This window comes from Paralichthys olivaceus, chromosome 10, assembly GCF_024713975.1.
Source record: "Paralichthys olivaceus isolate ysfri-2021 chromosome 10, ASM2471397v2, whole genome shotgun sequence".
Taxonomy (NCBI): Eukaryota; Metazoa; Chordata; class Actinopteri; order Pleuronectiformes; family Paralichthyidae; genus Paralichthys; species Paralichthys olivaceus.
In genome coordinates, this window is record NC_091102.1 from 18,342,011 (window position 1) to 18,362,293 (window position 20,283).

The 20,283-nt window shown below is 38.8% G+C and overlaps 1 protein-coding gene across 5 annotated transcripts in view; it reads left to right on the forward strand.

Moving 5' to 3' along the window:
* Positions 1-20,283, forward strand: part of adarb1b (adenosine deaminase RNA specific B1b) — a 117,170-nt gene that overhangs the window by 73,669 nt on the left and 23,218 nt on the right. The gene's annotated exons all lie outside the window — the stretch shown is intronic.

Consider the following 20,283-nt stretch of genomic DNA (forward strand, 5'->3'; position numbering starts at 1 on the left):
GCTCAGCCTTTAAATTATTGTGTACATATAATCAAATTAAGCATTATATGATCATTATTTAAATTATAGACCTGTTTTACTCTGAGATTTGCAAACATTTCTGACACAAACAAACAAAAGAAACATTTTTAAAATCATGGTCCTGTTTTGGAGCATTTACTGGCAGTAGAGATTAACAGGAAGCATGGACGGAGAGTTCTGGGGATGAATGTAAATGTAAAGGTTGCAGATTTGATTCAATTATTACAATTACTGAAAGCATATATATACAAACTAGCAGGATATTGGGGTTTTGTGTAAGGATGAATATTTAAAAGACCTGTTCATCAAATCAAGAGACAACGTGATGTTTTTGAAGAATGGACTGTCCTTTATTTAACATTTCAGCCACGCATCTCGATTATGCAGTTTTATGTAATCGATGGAATTCAACATGCTAAAAACATTCTTAAGTTTGAAAAAAACTATGTGATTCATGAAAGTGCTGTGTTTAAACTGTTAGTGCATCCTGCTAAGTCTTATTTTTAAATTAATTAGAACTATTTATCTATAAAGTGCCTTATTGGTATTCTTCCCTTTACACACACACTCTCTCTCCTCCCTTTCTCTCGTTCTCTTTTTCATCCTTTACATACTCTGTTTCTCTCTCTCTCACGTCCTTTACACACACACAAACTCTCTCTCTCTCTCTCTCTCTCTCTCTCTCTCTCTCTCTCTCTCTCTCTCTCTCTCATACACACACACACACTGACAGGTGTGTGTCTCTGTGTAATTGAAGTCAAGTGTCGGGAGCCCCACGGAGGCTCGAAGCTGTACTCTCCTGAGTTTGCTGCTCTGCTCGGAGGATTAGCCTAACAGCAAAGGTAGTAATTACTTAGGTGGCCACAGCTCACTGGAAGCATTAGCCATGTCTCAGCCACTTGCTTTGACACCCAACACCCTCTAAACTACCCCCCAACCCCTCGTCGAGCCGAGTCCATTCATCCAAGTAAATCCAACCACTGCTGATGCTGCATTTATAGCCCCCGATTCGCACACCCCAGCCCCGCTCAAGCAGAGGCTGCCTACGTCCATCAGCATTACACAGGTCCGTTTCCCGCCTTTTCACTCGCCCTTATCAACAGGGGAATGAAAGTGGCACTTTTTCACCACTCCGAGAGAAGCGATGACTAAGCAGGACTTTGGACCAATGTTGCTCTGTTTGCTCTCTCAGGCAGCTTTAATGCCTCTCGCTGGAAGCACCCTGATAAGTTGCTTAGTGCTTTAGCTCCTCAGCGTGCCCCGGTGGGTTGTCGGCTAACGCTAGCTGAGATGATGAGATCACACACTTATTTAAGACAATCATCAGTCCAATAATGTGACACTGACTCAAGGAAATCTCTGTTCCCTTGAACAGTGAGGGCAGAGTCTGTGTCGCACCACTGGACCAGACAGTCCATTAAGTGTAGATTAGTGTCTTCCACAAGGACACTCAACGTGTCGATACAGGGGGGACCAGGGTCACTGTTTTGAGGTGCCATCTCTTTATCAGCACTAATCCACAGTACAGCCCTAAACAGAATTTGTACTCAGTTCAACCTTATTGTACTGCTTCAAACTTATTTCATCCTATTTAAGAAAATATCACATTCGAGAATTAGTGTTTGAAGAGTTTTTGTGTGGCAACTGTTAAATGATTCATTTTAAAACTGATTTTTCCCTTAAGGTGCAATGAATCAATCACTAGAATATGAGTATTGTAATATTGAACAAATAAAGTTCTAACATGAAAATAAAATCAAAACTTAATAAGAAGAATGTCATAATATTAAAAGAATTAAGTCATGATTAAATAATAATTAAAGTAATAATATTCCCAGAAAAAGAAACAATATAGGAAATATAAACAAAGACACAGTCCTCATTTTACCACAGCCTGACAGACTGATCTTCTGATATTCCCCCTGTAAATTGACACAAAGCCTAAAAAGCATCTAAAGATTACTGTTAAATTATGTGACTAATATCTGGCTTCAGTTTTCCTGTATGTTTGGTTTAAATTAGTTATCTGATGCTATAAAAACCATGGAAAATGCCTTGATTAACAGTTGAGACTGACTCACAGTTTGTTGAGCATGTGCGGTGGGACCTCGTGGCTCCATCGCTGATCACTACTGTGCAAGTCTCACTCCAAATGCGCAAGATAGTTTGTATGTAGCATATATTTGGCTTCATTTCTGGGTAGTGGGAGATGTGTCGTCCATCTTTGTAGTCTATGATACACACACACACACACACACACACAAACACAAACACACACACTGTCTTCTGAAGATGTGTGTGAGAATAGCATCTAGTCTTCATCAGATCAGTTGGTTCGATATTGTTAAGCTCCAGTCCAAATGTTTAGTGTGTCGCTCCAGTATTTGCTTTTATTAAACCAAGGCCATCACTTTTAGAATCCCGTTTGGGACTGATCATCATCATCATCACTACTCATCATCACTTTCATGGTGATCAGCCTAACATGTTGTTTTATACAGTGGTCTTTGACTACAGTAAAAACAGCATTGTAAAAGTATGTTTTAATTGTTTTTGCTTGTAATAAATGTAGTAAAATGTCAAAAAAAATGCAGTAGAGTAAAAAGTACAATAATTAGAACAGAAATATAAAGTAGCATAATATTGCACTTTTATACATAAAATACTATATAATTATTCATGATTAAGGTACTAATTAAGAATACACCATCAGTAATTCATCTCCTAGCCAGATTGTTTTAAACCTCATCTTGAAATAGATTTTCTCCAACAACATGACATGAGTGCCAGAAATAAAATGGTAATAATGTTTCATTCAAAATTGAGTATTTGTCTGCTTCAGTTCCAGGGTTCTGTTAGGCTGACTCACTGTCATACTCGTATGACACACTGGGCCTCTTAAATAGAAAAGAACCATTGTTAATGTTATTAGTAACACCTCTGCTTATGACGAGTCAAATTATCTACTGTGAAAATAGGCCCATTGATGTCAGTTTTGCTCTTTGCGTCTTCATTAACATTTGTTATAACTTAATAATTCCCTCTCCATATATATTTTCACATTGCTGTTCAATCCATATATTAGTTAATTATAGTTATACATTTTTGCTTTGTGCCATGTGAATAAAATATATTATTACTGCAGCATAACCTGCTACTCTGCCTTGCAAACGTTCAGTTGTACACACTCTACTGGAGGATTGTTGTTGTATCCAGTTACCTTGTAGATGATCTTCATTTACCTTTGCTTTATAAGTGAAATTGCCATCCAGTGCACAGTGACTTTCAAAATGCTTAACTTAAGCATATCTTCCAAGTGATAAGTTCTTCAATGCATCTCTCATAAATGTGCCACGCCATGACACTCGCAGGCGATGCTTTCCAATGGTCCGTATATGAAATATGGAAAATGGGGAACAGAGGCCTTTCCTGCTATGTCAGCAAAATCTTCAAAATGAGCTTTTGCAACTTGAATAGGGGGGCAGAGAGTGGGCTCTGCACCAGCTGATGCTCACAGTCATCACTATGAAATAGAATTTTTCTACAACAAGGCTCTATTTTAACACTTTTGATTCTCTCTCTATAATTACTTATGTATTCATTCACTATTTATCTCAAAATTATTTAGGAACGATGATTTTCACAGTTTCCTTTCCTTGGAATAAGCATAACGCTTCTGTGTAGACCTATAAATAGATGTACAGCCTTTGAAAAAAGCTCAGACAAACCTATTAACATTTAACAGCAGTAGCAATGGGAAGCAAATCGAGAGCACAGTCGACTTAATTTACCTAACAACAAAAAACTGTTAATTATGAGCCGTGCCTCATTCAGTGGAAGAACATTTTCAGGCACCACAAACACAGCGGCACTCTGTCATGATAAGAAATGAGTTGTGTCTGCCCCGTCTCAATGTAATTAGCCTTGATTAGCATGCTGCTAATGACTGTAACAGACTGACAGAGGAGGGGAGGGAAAAAGACCATTGTAGCGAGACAGCACAGAACCACTGAGGTGTGTTTAGCTGGCGGAGAGACACTTCACAGCCCTGGAGATGTATGCAGGGATTTGTGTCGGTTCCCGTCATCACCACAGTGATAAACCTCATTAGTGTAGATTTAATGTAAGTGTGGATTCAAATGTATATGGAAATGTTTTCATTTTTCTTTTGTAGCTGGTTATTGGTGAGGGGATTTTTGTTTCAACATAATGGCACAGGACATATGAGAATGAGATTTTCCCAAACAAAGGTGATGCGTAGAAAACCTTGTCAGTGATAAACAGAAAACTTAATTTTAAATCATGAAGTCATGTCATTTAGTAACGTACCCGGACTGTGCATCTGTCTCCAGTCTTTTGCCTCCCACCTCTGACATCACTCCTCTTTGGTTGTATGAACATTTTCACCCTCCCTATGTCACCTGTCATGATCTTCTTCATCCTTTCCCTTCCTGTGCTCTCCCTGCCACCCATCAGCACTACCTGTCTTTCTGACATTAGCAGAGGCACAAGGTGTGAAATTCAACTCCCAGATGATGGTGTCAAAGACGCTGGCGCGTGCATATCTACGTTAATGCACCTGTGTCCTTGCACCACATTTATTGTCAGGCCCCCCACCCCTCAACCCCACCCATACAGTTCATACACACTAATATGTTTGAGTATACACACATATCCATTATGTTTCTTGGGGAACAGGATCCCTGTGTGTCTAACCTGGCCTTGACCATCAGTGTTAACTGTGAGCATGGTTTTTGGAGGTCAGTGGTTCAGGTTAGACTGGATTTCCTTCATCAAGATCTCTCTGTAGTTTTTTGCGAAATTCACAACAACATCAATAAGGCCATATCTCACAATGTTTAAAAAAGGTTCCTGGATTCCTGATCCAGATTCAAATAGTTTTGTGGTAATCCGTCCAGTAGAGTTTGCGTAATCTTGCTCCATATGTCTCAAAATAAAACACTTGAAGGGGTAAACACTGACATCTTGCATTAAACTATTTAACTTTGGGGTTTTAAAATTCTGGGAGGAATGTCGGACAAATGACGTGAGTTGAGGAAAATGTTAACTGACTGAAAATCAGTTCTTAGGGCACTGTCAAATTACAGTGAACCATAAAACTTTAACACAATGTTTTTAGGCTAGTTGTTGTATTGGTCATACCATGTTGTGTCTCTTATCTTGATGTTGGTGTCTTTGCAACCATAGGTGTGCAGTATGACAACCTGGATATTTGCATGCTCATATTTGTAGGTTTCCAGCAGCTCCTCACCTGTGTGCTCTGTTAGGTACTTGAACATTGAGCACAGCAGTGGTGAGCCAGGCATGCTTGCACACACATAGCATTCACACACTTCCAAACACACTCAAACATACACTCCTTTACCCCACAGGCGCTTGGTGCCTATGCTGTGTCATAAATCAGAGCTGTCAAATAGATTTTACAGCTCCTTGTGAAAAGAGGAGAGGCAGCCACCCAACAACCTTGAAAAGATGGAAGAAAGCAAAAGTAGAGGAGTTTTGTTATTATTAAACCTGATACCTGGACCTACGGAATCTATAAAGAATAATGGGACAGCTTTGCACCCTACAGTGCATAAGAGTTGGGTTAGTACAATGTGTACTATAACTGCACCCTCCATCTGTATTACGCCTGTTATTCAAGTCCAAAACGCATTTATTTTCTTTATGTTATTTATTTTTTCATTTCAACTCTTTAAATGCAACATCCATCCTAAACATGTCTTTATCATAAGTGAGACCAATATGTTGGTTTCAGTTCTCAACATGTGTGTAGGTTTAAAGGGGCCGTAGGTAGGCTTGAGCTATTGCTACACAGCCATTGTTAGCATCAACAGAATTACAATAACAGAAACATTAATTCAGAATCAAACTTAATTCCTATACTCACTGAGAGCTCTCTCCATATCTGACCATTGTGAACTGGTGTTTTTCTCCTATTTCTAATTTGCATCAGTTAGTTGCTTCTCTTAAATCTAACCAGCTAGCCACAGTCCACACACACAAGTGTCTCAATTAGCTTTAGACAGATGCAGTTGTCATTTTCCTGCAGCACCCATGTTCTTCGGCCAATGCATGTGTGCCCATCTAAGCACCCATGGGTGTGTGCGTTGTTCTTTGAATGATGTTTGGTCGACAAAAACCAAAACACAAGTACAATCCTTTTGAACTGCACATTTAACAATGTTTTAAGGCCGTGAGCAGTTGGGGATTGGACACGACAACAATTTGTGCCGTGAGCTTTAAACCATGCACTCAGATTGTTAAGTTAGAGCCCGTTATTGTCTGTGGCACCACACTGCTGTAGACATTATCAGATGGATGGTTGTTATTTAAAACTTCAGAGGAAAAGCCCATTGGGATTTGACCTGACCGATGGCCATAAAACTTCACGTTAGTAAGTTAAATCTACATTTTCTTATTTGCTTCCTCCTCTTTCTCTGCACCCTGTGACTCTGATCGAAGGTTTCACATTAAAAGCCCTTGTGTAATGGCAGCTTTGTGACATTGCAGATATTACATATTGCAAAATGTATATATCGTTGAAACGCTCTCAAGGCTATTTGTCCTCAGAGAACCTAGAGGATTCAATATACTTCTAAAACTTGGTACATCTACCTAAAGTTTGATGAAATGTCCGTTGTCTCAGACGCCTTCCAAATCCCAGCTCATCTAGCTGTGTTCACTGGTCGGAGGAGGCTCATTGGATGGCAGGGTCTGAATGGCTGCTTCTTAATATGCAGAGTTGAGGAAAGCATGTACATCCAGCAGTAAGGCAAATCACTTCTGGCAGCCTAATTCACTGGTCATTAGAAGGGCCAAATTGAATAATGGACTCTGAGGTAAGTGTGTGTAAGTGTGTGTGTGCGTCTTCATGTGTATGTCTGTCTGATGAGACAGGGAGGGCCGCGTTGGGTGGCTGTACTCTGTGGCCCCTATACCTTGGCCCATCAGTTTCAATCAGGCAGCACGACAAGCACTCCACAACCCCTCTCCATTAGGCCATCGGTGCCCACACGTGTACTTCATTACGCAGCATTACCTGGTCAGTGCCTGGAGACATCACCTGTGGAAGCAACGGACAGAGAGAGAGAGAGAGAGAAAGAGAGAAGGATTGCCTCTCAAAAAATGAAACAGATCCCATTTCTATTAAGATTCTTCCTAGTTCTCATGTTCTTGAGGTAATCACTGGACTGCCAGTGCTTTATTGGGGAAAGTAATGGGATTGTGGGTGGTGACAGTAGAACTCACTTATCTAACTGCATGCACAGACAGCTAACAATGATCTGACATTCCTGCTTGTATCCCTGCCTGTCCCTGTTCCTCATCCGCTTTAAGTCCCGCTGCTGCTTCTGCAATATTTACCCATCTACTCAATTTATGTCTTTTAAAGGGCAATTACTGCATCCTTGAAACTACTACCATCATAAATACAGTAAACTGTTGAAATTATCTCCACTGCCCTGTCACACGCAGGATTATCAAATGCATACTTTCAAGATATAAGAGAAGGAGTGAAAATGTAAAAGTGTGAGCATTCATATTTTATCTGCTCCAGCCAACAGAAGCAGCTCAAAAAAGTGAGGGAATTCAGCAGAGTGGAAAGACGAGATAGAGTAAATTTGACACAAAACTAAAAGTACAACCAAAAACTTGCCAAAGAAAATAAAAGTTTGCCAGTAAAAGCAAGAAATCATTATTGTCCTGTATTGTATCACACATATCAACACCAAGTAACACACGGGGAGAAAAAAACTGTTTTGCCCTGCAGCAAAATTTATAATAGTGACAAGATGAAACATTTTAGATTTAACTATAAACTATAATACCTATAAACTACTATTACAAGCGGTAACTCAACATATTTCTTAGACACATTCTGGTAAGTCAGGTGGGCTTAATAGGGCTTGAAATGTGATTTTTTTTAAGAATAAGGGAGAAATCAGACAGGAGTGGAATGGATTGGAGTGGTCGTGCTGCCCGGTGGGCCTATCAGTCAGTGTTAGGGTTGCTGAGAGGGTTGTCTCATAGGCGGGCTCTCCTGCACTGACCATTTCCCGGGGCCATTTGTCTCTGTCCAGTTTCTTTCAGTTCCTTGCTCCCTCGTTTTTTCCCTTCATCTCCTCCTCCCCCTCGTCTTCGATTCTTCATTTTAGACTCTTAGTCTGTTTCTTCCCTCTTTACTCTGGCTTTCATTTTTTTGACAACCCTGCACTCCCCTCTGTTTTTGTTATTTTCCAACTTTTCCTTCTGGACAGTAAATAATTTTCCCATTGGCAATGGAGAGAAGACACATTCATATAGTTTTGAAGAGGCACTTTTTAACAGCTGTCTTTGTTTGTTAATCACAGTGCTCTGTTAAATACTCAGTTGTGATTGTCATTTCTCAACACTCATATTACTCTCCAAAAATAAAAGGCTCAATATTTTGCTTTAAGTTATTTTATTTTTGATCAGCGTGTACTTCGATAGTCCTCGGAGGGAGCAATTCAGGATTCACAATAATCCGAGTAAGAGTTTTTTTGCAATTAAAGCCACATTTTCTGTTGCAGTTTTTCATGGATATAGATATTTAACAGTCTATATAATCTCTCAACCAATTAAGCAGTTTACTCTTGTTAAGATTATAGACTCACCATGTGTATTTTTTTAAGTAACAAAATTGTTGCAATAGACCAGTTGCTCAGAGATTTAGGTGTGTTAAACTAGTAGCTGCCAGAGCTAAATCTTTTTAAACAGATGGTATCAACAATGACTCATATTTCATGCAGCGACCAACAAAGGTTTGATTGTTCAATTGTGTGCTGCGATATGGAATTAAGGCACCAGGTTTTCATGTACTACCTCATAATCATCTGATCTAATAATAAAAAGGCTAGAAAAGGTCACTAACAAATCAGAAAGTCAAAACAAAATTGTTAAAGGATCTTCAGAGTCATAAAAAAGAATTCAAACTGTGAACTGGGCTCAGACAGTCAGTATCCTCACACAACCAAGAGATCCAGAGTAAACCCTCCTCTGATAAGTTGCTTTTATTAGATTCTCTCTGCTCTACCTGAAAGGCCATGAAATGCACAAATGTGACCCCAATATCAGAACCGGGAATGAAAATGTCAAGGCTCAAGTCTGAATCAAAGAAAAAAAAAAAAAAAACTTGCACAATAACTCTTAGCTTTTTTTTTTTTTGCGTTGTGTTTTGAATGCCCTGAGAAGATTTTAGATTAAAAGGACAATTCACATGATGTAATTTATGATTTACCCAACTACCTTTCAAATATTTTCCTGTCACATGTTTATGCCAGACATCACCACAGATATGTAATCTTTCTGGCATTCATTTGACCACCTCTAGCTGCAGACCATTTGCAACTGCACAGCTTAAAACACACCATATAAGGCCTTCACAAGCAGATGTTTACCTCTGGTTTCCTTGGACGTGGACATTGTTGATACCTGCCCGAACATCTATCTCATCGTGTGGTGGTTCACTTCAAACACATGTGGGCTTTAAGATAAGAGGTGAGCGAGGAATGTTCAGTACTCACATTTCACATTAGTTGATAAATAAAGTGGGTTATGAACAGAAAATGTGGTCTTCAAATTCTATTTTCTCTGAAAAAAATATTTAAATGACTATGATGTGCTTTTTGGGATCTATAGGAAACAAACATGTCCCCTTGTGAATTGTAGGCTTATTTTAATATATTATTATAAGATGATTACAATGGTAGGGTGAATCTGGGAAGTTTTTTGTTATTTTGACTTCTGCGATTTATTCCGATATCTGTTTTACACATTAGATCAACATATTATACCTTTCTGTATTCTTAAGATGTTTTCTAGCCACAGCAGAAGAAAGAATGGCAATATTATTCTCAGAAGAGACATGGAAACGAAGAACACTAAATTCTGTGCTTTTAACAGAGCCCCTGGGGTCACATTTGGGAGGGAAAAAATTGCGTGGCCACAATATAACAACACGTGAGAATGAGGAAATAAGCTGTGGCCAAGAGATATTAAGTCATGGGAACAAGATAAATAACTTTATTGCCAGAATTTATGAATCTGTTCCTTAATTACAAGACCTGGCAAACTGAACTTGGAAGCCTCTTGGATGAGAGATGAAAACTTGTCACCTAATCACATGATGTAGTCTCTATAATGGGCTGTAGTTTTCCACACTCTGGCTGCACTGACTCTGATTGAGGCAACACTGTGGCGGAAACGTTTGCCAGTAATAGTCAATAAAAACATATGGACCTATCCTCAACAAAGGGGCTGCATAGATTCTAGGGTCCTTTATACCAAAAGGGAAACGGACAAATTCATTAATTCATATTAATGTATGAAAGTAATATTTTCTTCACAAAGAACACTATCTTAAACAAAGAAACTGTAAATTATATTAAAACGTTCTATTAAAGGTGTATCACATTTTAAAAAAATGAAATTCATTCAACAGCAAGCAAAAATAATTTGTGCTACGGGTGAGAGACCATCATCATCAATCACTCACTCATTGTTTTCTCCTTTTTTGATGAAACCAGTGCAGACCACAGAAAAGACTCTTCTGTGCTTTTTGGATCATCTCCGTCTTAGAGAGCAAACTGATGTGCTAGTTAACTAACCAGACAATCAGACAGGGACAGACTGTATTTAATATTAACTCCTGTCATGTGCTACATTTTCTTTTATTTCAGAAAGTTTTTTCTTTAAATGTGTATTTCCCCCATTTAGAGAACTTAAATGTCCCATATTACCCAAAGCATGGTGTCCCACATTATCAATCATGTTTGATAATGGAACTACAATGTATGAAAAACAAAAAACCTAAAACACATTTTCAACAACTCGATGTAAATGTTGCTTGAATACATCACAAACATAATTTGATAACCATTAGGGAAATTGTCATTAATATTACATTGTCTCATATTTATATCCATAACGTTAATCGTCATTGGCTTTCTCTTACAATTCCAAGGGTGAGCTTCTGATTGATACTTGCCCTGGCCTATGACACCAATGAAGTCATGTGATTTAAGTCACATGATGTCTATGCTAAACCTATAGTCAAGGTCCTGTTAACTAGATTCTGTTAGAACAGGAAATAAACAGACTGGAGCTTATTTGTCCCACATTACCCAGAATACCCAAATTCATCCTATGTTCTGGCACATTTTAATTATTAATTAATTATAATTTAATTATTGTGCTTAATGATGTTACAATTTCGAAAAACATTTTAAAGAAAAGATGTGTTTGAATGTGCATATAAATACATAATTTTGAAAATATCAGTAGATTAAAAAATAAAACTACCCTTGATATAAATGGCTCAATAAGTGAAATATTTACTCACTTATGTGAGCGCTTATCACCCTGCGGTCGCCATACTAGCTGTTTTCAGACATGACCTCAGCAGGATGTCCGGAGAATTGGATCCAGACTTTCTGCAGAGTTTGCTTTTCACAAATACACAACGTAGCTCAGACCCTTTCACAGGGGGGGTGCAGCAGGCAGAGGCAGTGTGTACATTATGCGGTGGAGATGATGTGTTTTTGTTCACAGCACATTGACACCAGGGTTGACCCTCATTAGCAAAAGCTCTCTTGACATCTTCGTTGCTTATGTGAATTGTGAAAATACTTGAGCACGGTGATCGATTTGACGGGGAGACTCCTCAGTTTGTTCACAAAACTGTATCAACATGAAATTTAATCTGAATAAAATGACATTCAACGCAAACATGTATTATAATTCCCACATTTCCAATTTGTTCAATCAATAACAAAACTATGAAACCAAATCTAATATGGGGAATACAATTTATTCTTTGTGTGGGTGTGTGAGTGTGTGTATGTATGTCCATTTAAAAGTGTTTGTGCAGGCTGGTGCTGTCACTGGTGTCTGCCGTGTGTCGCACCCAGAGGCTGAGCAGTGGCTTGTTCTGGCTTTGATGGACACAGGAAGTGAGGGGAGCCATTTAGCTGCAGCCTCCTCTCTGGCCTACCAACCCTTGTAGCCCTCCGCCACACACCTGCCACCACACACACACACACTAACACACACACCAACACACACACCTCCCTCTCCCTGGCTCTACGGGGGCTTGGGGGAATTGCAGCCACTCACTCTGATGATTTATGACCACACCTGAAGCCAGCCTTGTGCCGTGTGTGTGTGTGTGTGTGTGTGTGTGTGTGTGTGTGTGTGTGTGTGTGTGTGTGTGTGTGTGTGTGTGTGTTAAAGGAAGTTTTCACCTTCAAGCACAATTATCAAATTTGAGGCGGTTTGTTTTTGAGATTCTCCAATTTTTTTTTTTTTTGTGCATATAGGGAAAAGTGTATTGTGTTCTGCAAACAAATGTGTTAGTGTGTCTTCTTATGCAGGGACACCATTATCGCTCACCTTTTCGACTTGGCCTCTAAATATCGCTCTTTCCTCTCACTCCACAATGAACCTTGACTCTGCAATCTCCCATAAAACCCATCGAATAAAAAATTCATATTGATACTCTCTGCCCCAGCTTTCTCCACCTCTCCCCACTTTCACCATCAGTGCTCCATGGTGATAAACAACCCACTGTCAGATATTAAAGTCTAGAATATAATAAAAAGACAGATTTCCTGTTCTTTCCACTTGCACTTCTCCACTTCTGCAGCTCAGTTTACCAAAGACACATTTTTCATGTTTGGGGGAAATATATTGTGATTTCATTAAGTTCCCATACTATGCATTCAGCCAAGCTTCTGTTCCATAGTGAGGCTCTAAGAAAAGAAAAGAAATGAAATCCTCCATTTTAAATGACCAATCTGTAATTCTCAGAGTTTAAGTATTATGTTTAACCAATTAGTAAATTGACAGAGTGTTAATCTTTAATCAAGTAAGAATTTTAGAAGAATTTTCAAGCATAAATCACCATCCTAAATGTGAGAAAGTGATGCTTTTTGTTGTTTTGGTTCAAAATGTTGGTTTGTATTTTATCATATAATTAAAAAACTTCACCTTGGAGTGTGGGATATTATAGTTTATATGTTTAACTATTTTCTATTATTTTCTAAATGTTATCGGTTGACTGAAATGGAAGACAGGTTGTTTGGGAATTTCCTCTGTGGATATAGATAAAGCCTTAGCCTTCCGTCATTCCATCAAACCAAACAAGTTCACCTTCATCTCCCTGAACACTTATAAAGGAGACAGTGATGTGTTAACAACACAATCCCTGTTGTTACACTTCTGTCAGCCTTTTTAGACAGGTTGTGGTTACCTTTAGCCTTTGGTTGGTTGTCACTATAGTGCATTCCTTATCTGTTGTTATGTCAGTTACTATTTTAGTCCAGTTACTTCTTGAGAAATCTCATCTGAGTACAAATTCAAATTTAAAACCACGTTTTTTTTTTTCTTTTTTCTATTTTTCCTTCTAAAGTAGTCATTAACCAGGTAATAAAAGATCCAGGAGCCAGTTGCATTTTTGCCGAAGGCGTAGCACGGACACGGATGATAGCCTTGTGCAATCCAACATTGAAGAATTTTGATTCTATGTATCTGAGATCAGTTTCCAGTCCAATGTAAGATCCTTACTGACTGATTTAAGGCTAGGTTGGCCTATAAGGGTCTTCTCTTTGTTGTTTTAGATCCTGAATACAAGATAATTTTTCTGTAAGATCTAGTGATGATGATGCTGTGATTTTGGACTTATGTGGTAATGTTACCACAAACTGAAGGGTAAAACCCTGCAGACCCTGTCACAAATATAAATCGACACAGTCAAAAATGAGGACAAACTTTTAAGTCTAGTCTTAATTAATCTATGAATGTTAAAAGGTTTGTGGAATACTGCTTTTTGCAATAAAAAAAATCTGATCAAATTTATTTAGCTTTTCCGAATGTTCGAGAAAAACAAATTCTTTACATTCTTGTTGTCACACCTTTATTATTGTAATTCTTCATACTCTTAGTCAAGGAGATGGACTTTGTTTGCAGATGATTCAAAAGGCTGTTGCTGTTCTTTACTAACACCATGTGCATAGTAACCTATAGTTGGAAGACCTTACTTTTCACTTTAAACTTATTTCCTCTTGTTTTTCTCAAGACGGATGCATTTGCATTTTGTTTTGTCTTGTTTGTTTTTCTTGTTTTTTTTAATCATGTCTGATTCTTTAGACGGATGCCTTTTGTTTGTAACACACTCTGTATCATTTGTTGTTAAAGGTGCTGTATAAATAATTCTATACTTACTTATGGTAACTATCTTTGTAAATGCACCGTAGATAAATCACACAACGATGGGGAATTTGAGCACTTCTGAATCAGCTGTGCTGTAGGGGCTGAAGTGACAGTGGGTGGGCAGAGGAAGCGCCCATTTTTCCTTCTTATCCCCCAGCAGAGTCTCTGTATTGGTCCATTACCCAGCGAGTCCTGGCATTGTACTGCAAACCACGGTACCACCCCAGAGAGCCTGTCAGACCGAGGCGGTCAGTTAAACACACCGTTGGCCATGCAAGTCGTCTGCTGCAAATGACAGAGGATGAGTTGATGCTGTGGATGTGCTGATGACTGAAACTTGGCACCTTCTGGTGTTGTGTTTCCACTTTTAACACTATTAATACAGTGGCTAACTTAAACCTGGACAGCAGCCTTGATTCTTAAAGTTTTAACATTTAACTCGACAAGTCTACAAGGTTTAGTCACCGTAGCAATTTTATGTAAAAGGCTTCCATATAAATGAATTCCAACAGTTCTTATTAATAATTATGTAAGTCATGAATTGCCGCTCTACAAATTTTACATCACATTTTACATTAATGTGAAATGCAATGAATACACATAATTGAATCCTCTTTATCATTCATGAGCTGTATATAAAATGGTTTCTAACATTATAATGTAATTCTAAACAGCTATAGTTACAGTTGATAGTTATTAGATATACACAGAGTGTAGTATTAAATGAAAGCAAAAAATGCAAAATTGATTACTTAAAACACAGATGTCACTGAATGTGTGTTGCTGGCTCAGTTCGAGGAGACACCCACGCAGTTTAGGAAATTGAAAACTAAGCACATTCTATTCCTACAAAGTGAAAAGACTGCATTATAAACTGTAAATTGACGATTGAATATGAATTTAAAATATATTTCCTGTCATAATAGTAGCTGTTCAAGGAATGGGTTGCAAAGGTCAGATTTAGCTGTCCATGGTTTTGAAAGGTCTTGTTCAAATTTTTATTTTAACCAACATAGTGGGCATGAAAGAAAAAAAAAAAGCTTTTCTTTCCTCAGAGGATTCTCCTTGAAATCTACATTGTTATATTCATTCAACAAACCTCAATTTACATCTCTCTTATTTAGAAATGTCTGTATTTTATAGTAGTTTAAATATCTTTGCAAAAGTTGCTTGGGTGGTTTGTCAAAAGTTTGGTCAACCCAGAAATCTAAAAGCTGTGAGCATAATTTACCAATCTACTAGTTTTTTTTCTTCAACCACTACAAAGTTTAGAACCACATGACATATGTACTGAATTTTAAAAGATATCAACACAGTCGTCCCTGAAATCTTTGCTCAGGGACGACTGTAAAACAAATCTCATCAAAAAATAGGCGCATTTAGGTTTTGTCTTCTGTGTACCAGTGCTGTAACAGATATCATTATGACTGTGATAAAAACCTGCGGAAGTAACACATTTATCTTTGCTTTTTCAGAGCAAACTATTTAGGCTTGGACACTTCAATTACTGTGCATTCAGGCGATACTGTATTCAGCCATGTTTTAACAAAAAAAAAAGGTGGGGGGGGGGGAGTAGTTCTATTAAAATACATACTCCAGCACACAGGCATCAAAGAATCGTGAACCACTAAAAACAAAGAAAGGAGAAAAAAAAGAAGAAACTTGTTCAGATCATGAATTACTCCAGGTTTTATGAAAGGAATCTATTTGTTGAAACATTGAGATCACAGAGATAAGTATGTACATGGCTGTATTTGTGCAGCACTGCATTTTTTTCTTCTCTATCTGCTGGTGACAACAGCTAAATGGGGGTTGTTATAGAGCTTGTCTTGGTTTTGCCAACACAGCAGCACGTCCGCTGAAAGTTTTCAATTTGTGTGTGTGTCTTTTAATATGCTGTTAATGTGGTGTGGGTGACAGTAGATTTCACTGGCTCACTGGGCCCAAGCATGAGACGATGCCAAAGATGCTGTCTGCCAACACTGCAGACTGAAAATTTATGGGATCCAAGAAGCATTGAATGGATTGCTTCAGTTAGTAAGCAAGTAATTTCATCTATTCAAAAAGAGAAGGCAAAATACAAGTTTATTATTTATCACTCAGTTGACTTAAATGGCTCCGCCTGCATTTAAAGCTGAGACTTTTTATAAACAGTCAAATATTTTTGAAAATCTGTCATTGATGCTGTCAAGGGGAACCATTCAATGCCAGACTTGCACTGTTTTTGTGGCCTTTTCTTAAAACCCAGTTTGTTTTGAACCACTGAGGACCCTGCCGTGAGTGAGTGAAAGGTTAAGGACCAAAGTAAAAGCAAAGGAGAAAAATGCTTTCAAAGGCAAAGTGCTTTTTCCATGTGTCTGGAAAATAGCACGAAAGAGCAAACCTTTTTGCGTGAGATGACACTGTATGCTTGAGTTTGGCGTTGGACCAGTCAGAGGCTATCATCTTGTGGAGGGACCAATTAGAAGCCATCATTCCATCTGTGGGTGAGCTGCCATGTTGCCATTGATACTAATTACAATTATGTCACCTTCTATCCCTTTTGGAGCTGTTGTCTCTGTGTAGCCACAATACAATGCCTTTTCTACATGTTTGCACTACAGTGGTCATTGATCTTGTCTTAGCTGGAATTAGGCAAATCAGCAAGTTAAGTAAAACTATTTCTTGAGCCAAAAGCAAGACAGTGATGCAGTTTACAGCCACACTGAGGATAATATAATACCATCTGGGAATCAGGTGCAGGACTCAATGATGCTCTTCACACTTGTTCCATCAGCTGGATTCATGAGAAATAGAATCAGACAATGCAACAGTTAAATCTGTGGTTATGGTTGATGGATTGGTCCTTGGCCTGCCAGCTGTAACGTCAACATGATGTCAACATTTCCCTTTTATACTCTTACTCAAGGCACTGTGCCTCAGTGTAGTCTTCTCATAAATGACAGGTATCACCGCTGAGAAGAATCGAAGAGCATCACCGCAAAAATGCAAAAAAGAAGAAACCCAATAAGAACAGTTTTGGCACTTCCTTCTGGAGCACGGCTTGGGGCTTTGGTGCACTTGTTTGCCTTGCCCATCCAGCCGTGGAGGTTTTCACATATCCTGCAGAATGTCTCATCTTTACCAACAGCATCTGTAATCTCCCTCCAGGAGCCCTCTGGGAATATCTTTACTTCAATATTGAGTGGTCATAGAGATATCTGTAGAGACAGACCTGCTACCATACTCTTACCTCCAGGTCAATCCATGTTGTGCCACCACACGCAAGGATGGGAACAGGGTGTAAAGTAGGCTTGAGGAAAATAATGGGACAGATAAGGGGTGTGGGGAAAGTATAAGCTCAGGTGGGGCTACCACAGTTTAGGAAAATGCCACTTACAACTTAAAACATAGAAAGTGGTAAAATGTAGAGGCAGTTTAAAGCTATTTGAATATATAAAAGCCCAAACTAAAGCTACTATTGACTGTAGCAGACTGTGGTGCATCAGCAAGATGAAACTGGCTTCACAAATTTAGGCGGACTGGCTGCCTAATAGAAAGGCTGACAGCTAAGAGTGTAAAGAATGTAGGATAGTGAAGAGAGACACAGAGTTATTCAGAGTTAAGGGATGCTCTGTAAAACCTACCTTCCTAATAAAGGCCGAGCCATGTCCCAAGTATTTTTTAAGAGCTTTCCCTCACCATTTGCAGTGAAAGGTCAGGTGGAGTAGGTACTACACATACTAGAATAAAGCAGGTAGTACCTTAAGCAATGCAGCACCCTAAATAATCACATTGTGCAACAGAGACAGAACATGAAGATTATGGAGTGATTGTGAGTGAAAAATACAACAGCCACCACTGACAACATGATATTAGCAGAGGTTCAAAAACAAACTGCAAAACGTTGTCTTATTCAACGTTTTGCCATTTGACACCAGCTCACAGCATACATCACCAGAAATGTGAATCTTTTGTATCTTTTGGCTTTTTTGCTCCATTACCATAAGAGGTTACCTTTCACGTCTTTGCTTAGAGCTTCTTACGCTTCACTTGCAGAGGTTGCTACTAATGCGGTGCAAGTGAAAATAGATTTTTACTTTTACTATTCTTTTTTTGAATTATAAAAGGTTAACACTTTCATGCAAGCAAGATTATTTATTCAATTATTTATGCCTCTTGGCTTGAAGTTGGACTGAAATAATTTTGATAGAAAATCTGAGTTCCTACAGTAGCCTCGATAGGCACTTTGTTTTAGACAGTTTGATCCCCACAGGCTGCCAAGGGCAGACCCTTCCATCGCCTTCTGTTTTAGAGGAGATAATGATTCTCTTTACTTGGAATAGGATTGCGTTTTCTATCTCTCTCGGCCTCTATTCTTCCCTCACCTTTACCTTTCCATCCCTCGCTCCACCTCCCCCCCAATTCCACCTCCGCTCGTCAGTCTGCCGCTGTTGGTGCTCCCTCCACGGCGGGGATGCTCTATCGCTCTGTCACAGCGCAAGCGAGGGATGAGAGACAAATCAAAACCACCTTATTTCCCCTCAGTCCCTCTAACCGTGCCAGATTGAATTTGAGGTTTTTCATCTCATTTCTCATCTTTCTCTTTTCCCTGCCTCCCTTGGCGTCCACTCAAAATTACTTGGAACCAAGCCGTCTCACAATATGATGACGCAGTATCATTTATGCATGTGAAAGGGAGATAGTCGGCAGCCCTCACTGTTTATTCTTTTGACTCATCCTGTGCTTCAGTTGTGTGTGCACCAAAGCCTGCCTTGTCTTGACCAATCTCTCAAATCATCATGCATGCAATTGTCCAAATTAGTTTAATGTCCAAAATTGTCTGTTCTCTAAAGTAAAAATGCTGAATCACCATCTCTTTTTGATATTCTGTACATTACATCCAATTCTTTGACAATTTTAATGCGGATCACAGTCTTAAAGTCTTATTTTTATATGCTCTTATTCCCAAATGTTGATCATTCCTTAATCAAATACATGATGTAGCTGTTTCAGTGATACCCTTTGCTCTAGAAGTACAGCATTAGCATACACACTGTTGAATGACTGAATACATGTTATTTGTTTTTCGGAAATCATTAATTTGTAATTTTAACAAAAGAGCTTATGCTTAGTTTTTCTTTATGGGCAATATGTAATTAATTTAATTTAGTATCAGACCACTTGATATGTTTTCCTCTGGATTTAGCTTACTCTAATTTGTCACCTCTTTTCAGTATTTGGCTGAACGTTTTCGAAAGAAGAGATACACAAATATGCAACACACCACCACACAATGCACTGCTCTGTCTCAACAATGCATCATGATTAGGTTCTGCTTTTCTCAAAGACTTGTGATTTTAAAACATTAAAGAATGTTGTTGTTTTTTTTTATACAGATCATGATTTACTGAACCCAAAAGTATAAGCTTCCATTGAATGCATGATACAGAAGTCCTGCTGCATCAAGCACTGCAGAGACAACAACTTGTAACTAGTCTTTTGTGTGGATGTGGGTCTTGTAGTTGCTGGATGAGTGTGTGCGGGCTGGGTGCACCTGGCTCCCGCTAGCTGAGAAAAATGACTCTCATCTTCCACTTTGTTGGACCTACTCCCACCCAACCTCCCTTCACCCCACCTTTTCATCTTCAATTATGGGTTGGAATATGAATCTTTAATAGGGTGATAATTGTGCTAGCATATTTGCTGTCACCCACCATTAGCCCAGATTAATTAGCCCATTTAGTTTAGCTTAAGAAAGTGTCTGGCTGAGGAATGGGGGCACTGATGGAAGGCGGGTAGAGAGAGGGAGAGAATTATCAGCACAATCTGTTCTATATCATAATGCTATCGTTCTCCTGCTTTCTCTCTGTCTCTTTGTGTCATTTGCCTTTCTGTCTTTTCCCTCATTGCTGCTTTCTCTCGTCCAACTTCCTTGGTTAGTCTGTTTCATCAGTGTGCACTCATCTGCCCTGCTCCGAGCTATATTTTTATCATGCTGTGGTTGGTGGGGAGACTGATGGGGAAAGTCAT